Here is a 10,571-nt window from a genome sequence, read left to right on the forward strand (position 1 = left end):
CCTCTAAGAAATCATAAAGAAAAGCAATCGTTTTCCATTTCCATAGTTATAGACTTCTGGATTATGCTCAATTAGATCTTTTGGAACATTGTTTAAAAAACAATTCACCTTTGGAGATGGGAGGGAGCTGAACAGACTGTTTGGAGGAATACCCCTGCCAATACAGCTTCAGATCAAAGATGCAGAACTGCCTCTGAACAACACCGTTCCTTCCCCAAGCGTGATTCTTAAGGCAGCAAAGCCTTACATACTCAAAACCCTCTTCGAATGCAGATCTAAAAATTTCTGCAGTGGAGCAAATGACACTCACAGATAGAAAGGCAACATGTCAAATTTCTGTCCCAGCATCATAATTCACAAACTATGGGATTAGCTGCACAAATTGACTGACTTGCCGCTAGATGTTGATACTCTACTGCCATTTACAGACACCTCCTCCTCCCTGCCACATGATGTCTCATTTGCTGGAGATTCCTCCTGTCACCTCTCTCCTGCCAAGTCTCCTTGAATTGCCTCTATGGCAAACAGGAAAATGCCCCACACTCAAAGCTATTTGCATCGTACCAGCTATCAGTGATCCCAGAGGTGGCCACACTACAAACCAAACTCAGGCAGTTTCGCTACAGCAGATTTGAAAATGGACACATTAATTGTAAAACTGGTCACAAAACCACAATGAGGTTTTGCTAAGATATTGAAAGCATCACCGTTTCTACTATGCAGGGCTCTAAATAAAGCAGTGTTTCTCTTCTCTCAGGATGCTGCATATAATGTTTTCACAAATTACTTCTGAATACTTCACAAAGTATTCTCCCCTAGCTTTTTTCTGATGTGCCTCCTCTGTTTATTTACTCACTCCTTTATGAAGAGTTTCGCCTCCCCTTAACTGATTCGGTCTTGACCACTTGCCTTATCTGTCATCTCTTTTTCTAACATCTCTCTGGATTTCTTAACTCTGCAGCTTCCTATCACCTTATAATATTCAGTTCCCAATTGTCCACATGGCCTCCTGTGATGTTGTAATTTATATGTTAGCATTATATAGCAGTATTTTAGGGTGACACTCACTTATTCTCAGTGTAACTTCCTCTTTTACCAAAAATTCGGTCATGGCTGTTTCTTAGCAACAGGTTTATCAGAACAAATTTGCATGTAAATCAAATACTCTCAGAAAGGAACTGCTAAAGGAAGCTGAAAATATAGCCTTATTGTTGGCCACTACTAGAAGCAAATACTACAAGGCAGAATAAAATGGTTTGGCAATTCTGTATGAATTTAATGAAGATGTGTAAAACATTAGCACCAACTGAAGACCATAAAAATATTCCTGATTAGCGTATTTCTGAGTTGATCTGCAAAAATAATCTTCTTGACCTCAGAGACTGCAAGACAAAACAAACCATGCATAGCCACAATCCTCTCTTGCACTGGACTAGATTTAAAATTGGAGTCTGCAATGGTCACATACAAACAAGTCTCAAGGGACCAGAGTGCAAAAGGCAGACACGTGCACTTCCCACGTGCATGAAAAATGCACACTCTCACTTCAAGCACACCAATACTAAATAACCAAGAATTGAACATCAATGCAGGAACATAATCCCTTAGTATTTCACTCTCTGGAGTCCCCACATTTATACCATAATTTCAGTAAACTGAAAGCTTTTAATCTTCACAGTCTTTAGAAAGAATCTGTTTCCCCTGAAGATTTGTCTACACCTTACTTGATTTTTCCAGATGAGGTTTTTGTTTGTTTTTTTCTTAACCCAAAACAATGTGCTAAGCTGCAACTCACTAGTTCATCAAAAATGTAGAGACAAACAAATCTGGGGATAGGGTGAAAGAGTGAAACCAAACATGAAGTGAAATCCTAGAAATAGAAAAAGTGAAATAGCAATACTGAGCGTCTAATTCCCTTCATCTTAGTATCAACTGAGAGTAATTTGTTAACTTGACAATGATGCAAAATCCCTATGAATGACAGTGGAATAAGGACTGCTGTCTTTGTATTAAGAATGATGACAACCTTTTTAGCAAATAAAGTACTGTGCTGCTGTGGCACTTAGTTGTGTCACTGAAAAGCAGCATCTCTAATATATGGCCACACATGAATTATGTTAGGAATGGGTTCAAGTAATAGATCTGTATTATTCCCAAGAGGCAATGCCAAAAAGGTAATTGCCCATATTTGTACCACTACGTTATAGAGAATGACAGTTTCATGTTTTCTTAATGTTTAACGGAAAATCTATAAAATCCACTTCTCTTTCTTGCTGAAAAATTAATATAAGACCAAAATCTGAAATTCCAACTTTTATCATGCTAGGGAGAGGATTAAAACCAGTATGATTCGCTGCATGCTACCAGAAATGTAAAAACTACAGAGCTAGGCTTTCATTATGGTGCTGCTGGGATTATTAAAGTTAGCAAGATTTTGGTCTTTTACCTTTCAGTCATGCAGTCACATGGACTTGCAGAGGAGGGATGGATGCGAGGTGGACAAGCTAGCTTGCTGGAGAGCGCTTAATGCTGGGCTGGGAGCCAGCAGAAGTGAATCCCTCCTGCAGCATCTCCCTTCCCTCCTCTGCACACTCATCATTACAGAAATCTACTGAAGCCATGCACAGTATCTGTGCTGCTCCAGCACTGGGAGCTCCCCTTTAGGAGGCTTTAAGCTGGGCTCTGTGCCACAGAGATAAGACACCTAAGAAGAGATACGGCAGGAAGTAGCCAATACATAACAGCCTCATTGGGCTTCTGCCAGAGGCTGCTCGACCGCACTGATAACCAGAGGAGCCCGTTATCCCTAGCTGGGTACCTGACTCTGCAGGAGGGGATGCCACATTGCCTCTGGGTCCTCAGGTCTTGCTGGCTGCTCCCTCCTTGGTCATGTTACCTTAGATGGATACAGCATCTCATTTTAAAAAAGTACACAGTTTATCGACTGAGTGGTTGGGATGGTTTTGTTCTCCAATACAGTTTCCAGAGGCATCAGAATTTCGTTTGTTAAGACAGTACCAACTTTTCTTACTTTACCAGCCAATTTCTCTGTGTTTTCATGATGTGGTAGCAAAACCCAAGGAACGAAGATATGACAACTTGAAACAGCTAAATTATCTAACTAGCCTGCAAAATGAGGCAAAAATTAAGTCCTGACCTACTCACCCATTTAAATTTTTATGAGGAAGCAAGAATAACGTAGGATTTCACTACAGATGTCATTTAAAAAATGAAACTTCATTTTCAAGAGTATTACAAGAGATTTCTGATGTTTTGTATCACTAGCAGTGCCATCTGGCATCAACGTCATTTCAAATTGCCAAGCAATTATTGCTAAAAAATTAACTAATATTCACATCCAAGGATATTTCTTATAATGTTTAATGAAAAAAATATATATTTAAGGATGACCATCATTTGCAAAATAAAGATAAATACAGTACTAATGATTCAAACACCACCATAAAGAAATTGTGGTCCTGAGTTTAAAATAAGCTAGCCCTGTTGAATTAAACTCACTGATCTGGGTTCTAAAGCAAGTTTCAAAGTATGTATCATAAACTCATTCAATACTAGTAGTAAAAAATAAGATTACTTTATTACTTTGTTAGTAACACATGACTAAAACTGTAACGTATAGTACTATTTTACACCTACATAATCTCCTAAAAGATCATTTTGCAGAAAAAATGAAACTACAGATAAATACAGATCTTTTACAGAATCTGGCTATTATGGATTAAACACCACAAAAACCTTACAGTTTTAGAATTAAAATTGCATTGCTTCATTTTGTTGGCATTTCCTTTTCATGTTAAATGTCTGGCAAGACCTAAGATGATTACTCCTACAAATGTTCACAGACACTAAATTTCAAGCTTTAGAATTTACCATTCCCAAATAGTAGGGAGTAGTAGTACTTACAAATGGCAAATATTTAAGTTGGTCTCTTAGCTGATGTGAATTGGTTAAAGGATCTGACTCATACCTTTCTCAGTCTCTACTGATTTTGAGTTCCTCATGGTTTTGAATCCCATGCATATATATTCACTGCTGGAGAGACTGATCTGTTAGCATTTTACAGTCACATGGTATAAGCATAAGCGTAATGCAAAGAAAGCTACACAATCTGTGCACTTGCTGCTGTAGGCAGCAATTACAAAAAGTTTCAGAATGCTAAAGACAGCAGTTACACATTACTCAGGGACAATTTAATGTGCTACACTAACAGGCCTCCCTAGAATCCTGACGCAGATAAAATTACTTGTGTAAGAGAAGGATGTGACTCCAGGCAGGACCACACACACATGCATGATTTCTCCTGTCCCTAACTGCAGATGAGTAAATACCCCTGATTTATTTTATAGGGGAATACAGTGTTGTGCTCTATCTGGGATCAGAACCAGGGCTCTGGTATAACCAGGCAAGCATCTGCACAGACTCTTTGCATCCTGCAACATGCAGATAGAATTGCTTATAAATGCAGCAAGTTAAAATTACATTTATATTCTGTATTAAACAAATAAATCTCACAGTAGTTTGATTTATGGCACCCAAAGCAAGACCTGCATGTCTCCCAATGTGGAAAAAAAACATGAGAAGTTTTTCAGAATTTCCACTCCCCTCCTAGAGACGATCAAACCCTTTGTAATTAGACTGATGATAGGATAACGCAGTCTCTCTGCTATCAACCGTCAGCCTCCCTGCTTCATCTGCCAAAGGTTGCCCTTTCCTGGCACGAGTATCTGTCCCATGGTAATCACTGATCAAACTGCTATTATGTGGGCTATCTATTAATCACTAGTGGTTACAGCTGCTCTCACCATGGGCGAAGTTCAGACCAGAGCCCAGGAGCAAAAAAATGTTAAGAGCCCCACAGTTAGCAGCCACTGCCCTCAGAGGCAACGCCATTGCCTCTTAACAACAGGTAACAACTTCGCCAGGGTTCTAGGGTAGTGAGTTCAACAGCAACAGTGTTATATATACATTTGGATTACATTGAAGTGTGATGTAGCATCAGGGAATGCCAACTTGGTGTCCTCCTTAGAAAGCAAATATCTTTGCCTCCTATTGAAGAGGCACATGGCCCTTCATGCTTCTTTTAACACAAAGATGAAGAGCGATAAAAGTGTGACTTTTACCTGGAAAGAGATTATGTCAACATCCAAGGGAAAACCAATGATGACATATGGGAAAAGGTAACCTGTTATACCACACAGCAAGTAGAAAGCTGGTCTCTATGTGTTCTGCTTCAAAACCATACTTCAAATGCCTGGTAGTTACTGGAGAAAGGAAATGCTCACGCAATTCACAGTCAACTTACCTGATTTTGATTCATGCTCTCATAGGCAAACAAGTTGATGATTTGGGTCATATTTAAAAAACATTACGTGTGTTGAAATATGAGACAGCTGAGCAATTAGTAATAACACAGAGTTACTGCTTGTGTAGCAGAAGCCTTCACAAGACTGATCAGGGACTGAGGTATCTATCACTGGGCTACTTGGTACCCAGAAGACAGACTTCACCAAGGCAGGCAGACAGCTCTATTACAACACAGAGGTGGTACCTCAGACTTCCAAAAAAATACTTTTGGCTCATAGAAGATAAAACTAAGAGAGAAACTAAATTCCCAGGTCTTTCATCCAACCACCTGACATTAATATAAAAAAATCAATGAGCAGGACTTACCATGAGGAAGCCAACACTGATACTCTTTCATAATTTGTCTCTCCCATTTAAGGCAACATACACTGTTTTGAATCTGAATGAAAATGGGAGGCTTATGTAAATGCTTCCTTCTACAAAGCATAGACTGAGACTTCATATTTTGTTCTAATTCTAATAGTTAATCTGTACAGGTACATGCAGCCCTTGGATTATTCCTAGAAGTCTTAAGACATTTAACAGGCGCAAAACAACTTCTTATGACTATGTATTAATTAGGTACAAGTGCACCAGGAATCTCTGACATGACTAGCCCTATTGACCTTCACTCTGGGACCATCTGGGGCAGAAAAGTGTGAGCTAACCTCTAAGTTCTGACCTTGGCATCACACTACGTCTCATGAGGAAGCACTGGAAGTGGTTACATGGCATGCATCTTTAGAAAAAGAAAGGGGAATTCTGGTTTAAGCAGCAAGGTGTATGCTGGGATGTCTGCTGGAGTAACATAACAAAATGGACATAACAAAAACTCAGCACTAGCTGACATGAATCTGAAAGAAACGTTACCCAGCCCTCAGAGAAAGGTTTATATAGAACTAGCTGTTTTCTTGGAAACAAATTGCAAATTGCATAAATAAAACAAACAAGTGGTTTCTAAATTATTCGTTTTCAACTACCAGAGCAAGCAGTTCATGTTAAACACAGTACCAACTTGTGCACCAAACAAGAACTCTAACCCAAATTAATTTTCAGCTCTTTCAAATGCACCTTTTAATTCTCTTCACCCACTTTTGTCTCTTATCACATACTATGAACTGCTGTTTTATATTTTGAGGGGATTATTTTAGGGGAAACTGCATTCTCTGTTTATGGACCTTAATTACATCTGGCCCCTTTATTGTTAACTTTGCTCTGATGATGAAAGTCTTAGAGCTCTGGATAGTAACTCAGAAGCCAAACAAAACATTATCATTTAAATCTGAAGTATCTGTCACCTTCAACAAACTAGCTAGGGAACACTTAGTTTAGAAACCTGCTTTTTATAGGTAAAAACACATTGTCAGAAAGGTCTTTCAACAGAATTATCTAAATAATCAGAAATGAGAATTCTGTGGCTTTTTGCACCCATTCTCTTTGTATATTGCATCAAACTGCAAAAAACCAAAGCACTGCTTATTATGTGCTCTGTATTTTTGTTTTAGAGCCTGATTACTAACATAATATTGGAAGAAACATCAATTACTCAACCTGAAAGGTGATCTTTAAATTTGTTTTACTTTTAAAACATTAAGAGAATTATAAACTTATGTATGAAATTATCCTTTTATTCTTTCAGTATGTTAACGGAGAAATTAAACAGAAATAACAATTTCTCAAGATACAAATATCCAATACATGCTGCTTGTATTTTTGTTCCATTTAAAAGAACAAAATAAAGACTTCTACAAGAATACTGTTAAGTTACAATTCATGTTAATTAAAAAATGAGCCCTTGTTTGTATTTTTACACTGATTTGGATTATCAAGAACATTAAGACTTTATGCTACTTCTTACCCTGTTGACCTCCTAATTTCCTGAGCAGTGTAAATAGCTATTTTCACTTTTGCCTTTACTCAGCTTAATTTTTTGATTGCTCTCCCTAGGTAATAACTTCCTGCTCTGCTGAGGCTGCAAACCCTATATTAGAGTATTTCAAATGGCAAGCTTGCTACCACTCAAAGAAATATCCAATACATCACAATTTCAATGTGTTCTTCTACTTCATAAAGCATTTTTGATAATCTAATATTTTATATTGTTTGAATACCTTCTTAAAATAATTTTATCTACCAGCTTAATCAATATCACAGTCTACCTGTAATAGCAAGTCTTACTGAAACCTTCTCTTAGAAAAATAAAGGACCTTTCCATCAAGCCTGTTTCTTCTAGATAATGAGGATACATCAAATTAGTTCCAAAAGCATATTTACATGGATGATAATAAAAAAGCATATATGTAACAGTAGGTGCCAATAGATGAAAAATTCTAATTTCCCTACAGGCATACAAAGCAGATTCAGTACAATGCTCAGAGATGCACTGAGCTCCCAGGAGACAAAAACATGACCAATCATTTCAGAAGCAAGAAAATGAACATAATGCAACATTCACATCTGCTATAGTCCAAATACAGCAAATTCACAGGAAAATACGAAATGCCCTAGTAAAAAGCAAAAAAGAAAAAAAAAATGGAATTAAACTGTGACATAACCATTTCAACATTATTGTGTACTCTGTTTCATTATGTCTGTCAAGAAATCCAGATGGTCCAGGCCAACAAACTGAAGTCACAAAGCAAAACACACCTCAAAATAGTTTGGAAAATCAGAACAGCCTACTTAAGTATTCAACCAACCAACTTTTTCTACTTTAAGTTCTGGACAGATGAAGCATGGCCTGACACATAAAATTTGCTGTCTTATGGCCAACAGTCAAATAGTCATCTGATCTGAACACACACACACACACCTGATGGAATGTACATGTTAAACACACATACATTTAAATTAAATTAAATAGAAATAAAACTATTGCAAACGGGGGGGGGGGGGGGGGGGGGGGGGCAGAAGGTGTTTTTTAGGTAGGGTAACCATTCAAGATGATATAAAAATATAATTAAGGAGTTGAATCTCACTGTTTATCAGAGAATAAAAGCAACAATAAGCACATTTATAACAAGAGTTAACACATGTGGAATTCCAAGATTCACATATTTTCCAATACACAGCACAACTACCTATGAAATTGTGATCAGTTTACAGAAAGTAAAAGACACAATGGTAATGAATTACAAAACTTTATTGGCCTGCTAAAAGTAATTTCGTCAAGTACATTTTTTGTAAATATAGATTGTCCAAACTGTTATGGTAGTACTTAGGAATAAAAACAATGGTTGCCTATTACAAGAAATATGAAACAGTTTCAACATGAAGCATTAGAAGGAAGAGAGAGTAAAGACTCACAGCTTGCTGATAGATTACAGCAAACTATTTTTTTATGATGTGATGTTATGGTAGAAGGCATTTTTGTGCTATCATTTACAGTATTACTTTTTGAACATGTGAAAAATAGATTTTAGTAAAGAATGCTTAAGTTCTACACTTTGATATCAACAGAATGACTCTCTTCCTATTTTTAAGTTGAACCTGAAATCTAAGAAAGACCAAGGGACAGAGGGCTCTGAATGGCAGTGGAAGACATTCCAAATGTATTTGCAAAAGACTCTGGTCTCGGATTTCTGCAGTGGCATGGCAGCCCAAGTCTGCTCTCACACTAATAAAGCCAGTAACATCAATGAAATAGCTGTGTTAAAAAACATCTCAGGAAAAAATCAGGATTTCTTTTTCTGTTTTGTGAACATGCCTGAGGAGTGAGACCTACACTGCTTACATGAAGGAAAAATCAAAGCCATCACAAGAAATCCATGACTTCACCCTATACTTGCTTCTTTATCTGATAGTTCCCTGAAATCTTATATGTTTGTTCTTGTCATTCCAGCAGAGGAACAAAATTACAGTGAAAATGTGTATGCGATGAGGGCAGTTTCCTCCTATATTAAGACATAATCTGCTTAGTAACACTGCTGTGAGTTGCTGCCTCTAGGGACTGTGGGTGAATTGTCCTCTTCAAAATGAAAGCAGTTTGGCTCTACGCTGCCTGCAACTCTGCTCCAGGCCAGGACACATGTGCTTATCCATCACACTCCTTGCAGCTGCAAAAATATAGCTAATCATGGAAGGATGCTATTAAAATTAGAAGGACATGGCATGTCCGTATCAAAACAATACACACTCTAATGTGGGCTTTTTCAATCTATTCTTTATGAAAAGAAGTTAACCAGTTAACCATGAGGTTTGATTAAAGGACAGTAACATCTTCTACAAGTTCAATCATACAGTCTACATGCTTGTGAAACATAACAGCTATATTAATTTCTAATTAATGCATCATTTTCTCTTTTCACAGCAGATTTAATTTGTATGGACATGAGAAAAACAGAATAAATGGAAGCTAACTTCAAAAGTTTGGGGACACACATTCCCATGGAAGTGGGACAATGAAATGGTCTGTGAAACACGTGAAAAACCCTGTACTGATGTTCTCTGTGCTGCCTATAATGCTGTATTTACAGTTCTCAATACTTCCAGCCATCCATGAACTCCTGCTGTCAAGATCAGATGACAAAATCTGGCACAACATAGGCCTACATTATAATCTGGAATACTTTACACCATCACATAATGACAGCAAAGGATATTCAAAGACCCTGCACATTTGTACCCTATGGAGAAGAGAGCTTATCACAGCTCACAAAGGAGGATGTTGAGCTCTCTCAAGAACAAAAGAGAAGGAAAGTCAGAAACACTGAAAATTGAAAGGAAGAGAAGAAGCCAGAGAGGATGATGAGGAAGAAGATGAAGAAGAAGAAGAAGAAAATACTAAAAACCTTCAGGCAAGCTTCTGGAGTTTTCTTTTGAAATGAACATGAACAAAATACTTCGCTGCCTAATCCATTAATAACTTTCAAATGATTTCAAATGTTAAATATACAACTGGAAAAGGAGGGTTGAATTACAAAGATGTCAGAGAGGATGCATTTTTTTTAATCTGTCTGATAACGGCTTCCAAGTTTACAGACCATTTGCTAGTTTTTAAGCATTCGAACAGCCGCAAATAAAGCGCTGGTCTTCATGCTGATGATTGTCAACTTATCATGGATGACTAGGTGGAGGGACTGAGAAACTGGAGCTCTGTATGAGCTCTGTTGCGTAAAGAGCCAGTAGGAAGTGTACCAGTCATTCCTACATGGCGAACTTCCATAAGTTTTTTAATCTTTGAAAAACTGTGTTTAGGGATTGGCTGC

General features: G+C 37.6%; 1 protein-coding gene across 3 annotated transcripts in view; it reads right to left on the reverse strand.

Moving 5' to 3' along the window:
- Positions 1-10,571, reverse strand: part of NTRK2 (neurotrophic receptor tyrosine kinase 2) — a 209,187-nt gene that overhangs the window by 101,005 nt on the left and 97,611 nt on the right. The window lies entirely within an intron of this gene.

This window comes from Strix aluco, chromosome Z (genome assembly GCF_031877795.1).
Source record: "Strix aluco isolate bStrAlu1 chromosome Z, bStrAlu1.hap1, whole genome shotgun sequence".
Taxonomy (NCBI): Eukaryota; Metazoa; Chordata; class Aves; order Strigiformes; family Strigidae; genus Strix; species Strix aluco.